The sequence below is a fragment of the Condylostylus longicornis genome, unplaced genomic scaffold (genome assembly GCF_029603195.1).
Source record: "Condylostylus longicornis isolate FDR11 unplaced genomic scaffold, ASM2960319v2 ptg000072l, whole genome shotgun sequence".
In the NCBI taxonomy this organism is placed as follows: Eukaryota; Metazoa; Arthropoda; class Insecta; order Diptera; family Dolichopodidae; genus Condylostylus; species Condylostylus longicornis.
Window position 1 is genome coordinate 1,829,127 of NW_026578040.1, and position 2,840 is coordinate 1,831,966.

Consider the following 2,840-nt stretch of genomic DNA (forward strand, 5'->3'; position numbering starts at 1 on the left):
AATTGTTATTTGTAAGCGTGGATATTAGACCAAATATAAAGAATAAAAAATGCTACAGGAGGATAATAGACTATGAGAAACTGGCGGATCCTGACATCTGGACAGGTCTTGCATCTTTTGATAACTTTGACATTTTTTTGTGGAGTGGCTAAAACAGATAATTGAAAGTTATACTAGAAATATACCTGTTAGAAATAAAAAGAGACATGAATGGGTAACTATTGAGATTGTACAAGCAATAAATATTCGTGATTCATATTTTAAGTATTTCAAAAAATATCAGGATGATCCACACGTTCGAGCTTTGTACGAGGATGTAAAATTACTGTTAGAAAGCTGGTTGACGATTCAAAAGCAAAGTTTTATTCAGAAGAACTTTCAAGGGATCCTAATAATAGTAGAACTAGAACTCTCTGGGGTATTTATAAAAGGACTATGTTTAATACTAACAATAATGCAGGGACGAACAATTCCACTTTCGGGCCGTTAATATTTGATAACCACACTGTTTCCGAGCAAAGCGAAATTGCAGAATGTTTTAATGATTAGTTTGTGCATGTTACGAAAAGAATTGATATTTCAGCAGATTCGGTCGATCACGAGTATATGAACAACTTTAAGCCAACAATTTTTTCTAGTTTTTATATGTGGCCTACTCATGCGGAAGAGGTGAAAAATGTGATTCTTTCACCTTAATCGGCAGCAGCAACTGGATGTGATGGAATTTCGGCAAAGTTAATCAAGAAATTTTGCGGACCTTTGAGTGAAATGCTGGTAAAATTTATAAATAGGTCTTTTTAGACATCTTGTTTCCCAGAATCACTGAAGAGGGCCATAGTAACTCCAGTTCACAAGGGTGGTGCAAGAAATGCTTGTTCGAACTATAGACCAATCTCGGTATTACCTGCACTATCGAAAATTTTTGAAATTATCGTGGAAAACCGTCTAACATATTTCTTGAGAAACAATGATGTTCTTCATGGGGAACAATATTGCTTTGAAACAAACTCCAACACTACTGCGGCATATCTCAGTCTGACAGATTTTATATAAAAAAACTCGGATAGTAGTAGGTGCGTTGTTTGCGTCGTTTTGGATTTGCAGAAAGCTTTTGATTGCATCAATCATGAAATACTGCTCCAAAAGCTTCATTTAATGAATTTTACTAATTTTACTTCATTTAATGAATTAGAGGTCGGATTTAATTCTTTCGCTCTTACTTGTTGGATCGTCAGCAAATTGTGCGAATCGGAGAAAGTTGTAGCGTACCGACGGTTGTGAGAAAAGGAGTTCCTCAGGGATCTATTTTGGGCCCCGATTTGTTTAAAATATATACAAATGATATAGCTAAATTGAACTTGAAAGGATCTATTCAACTTTATGCAGGCGACGCGGTTTTAAAGTATGCAGTAACCAACGAGGCAAATTTGAAGGATGCAATTGAAGAAGATCTCCTAATGGTTGGTAACTGGCGCAAGAAACATCGTCTTTTGTTAAATATTGAGGAAACAAAAATGATGGTGTTTGGTAATAGAAGAACTACAGAGATTTCTGTTCAATATGGTGGTGTTGCTGTAGGGGTGGTGAAAACATTCAATTACTTAGGTTTAGTCCTTGATAGTGCGCAAAAATGGGTAGGTCATGTGGAACATATTATCAAGAAAATTTCACCATACGTCTTTATCCTTAGGCGACATCGAAAATACTTCTCTGTTGATTTATTGTTTTAAATTTTTTGTTCGTATATGTTATTTTGTCGAATATAGTTTACTTAAACCCTTTATGGAGTAGGGCATCCCAAACTGTTTTAGCTAAATTAAATGTGGTTTATAAGAAAGCAATTAAAATTATAAAGCGGCTTCATGTTAGGTATCTCAGTGATAGACTATATGACGAGCGATATTTAAGTTTAGATAACTTATATAAAAAGGAGCTATATGTACTAGCTTTCAGGTTGATAAATAAATCTATCAAACATAATTTTATTCTAAGTAGAAATTTTGAGATTCACATGACACCAGAAATAGGTCGAACTTGAGTTTGTTTAGATCTAATTGTCAGAAGAATAATTGTCTTTACAATTGCCTAAAAATTTATGATGTGTTGCCGCAGGACCTTAAAGAGGTAGAAAATCTTGGTCTCTTCAAAAGAAGAATAAGGAAATATATCATAGATGGTGGCTAGTTTTTTTTTACTGAAGTTTCACGATGCATCTTTATTATATTTTTATTTTAAAAATTTAGTCAAACCAATGCTTTGAAAAGAAGCACTATTTTATTAGTAATTCAGTAAAGCACTTTTCCCTTGAACGAGCGAAAATAATCATTTTAAAAATAATCTACGACATTATATTTTATACCAAAATATATCGATTTTTTGCTTATATTTCTGATGAGAAAATGAAAAAAAATTTGTGAGAAGCGTTAATATTATGATTGAATTGGGTTAAGTCCGTGAGTTAAGGAAAAAAAATTATATTTCTTTATGATAAAGCATTTACCGTTATCTATTCATTTTATAGAAATTTTCGAAAAGTTTGTAGTTTCGGCACCAAAATATAAAGCGAAAAAAATTCAAAATTTTGAAATTTGGAAAGGTTATAACTTGGAAACAAAGGGAGGCGGAAGAAAAACCTTTTCCTATACCCAAACAAATTATTTACTATTGTCTAAAAGCGGCTAAAATTTCAGACTCCTGAAATTTATTAAAGATCAATTTTAAACTAAAAGCTTTTTAAACAGACAAACTAAACAGAGTTTTCTAAACAGAGTAAAACTAAAATCCACTTTTTTTTAATTTTTAAAAATTCTACTTTTAAAAATTGCTAAAAGTAGAAAATA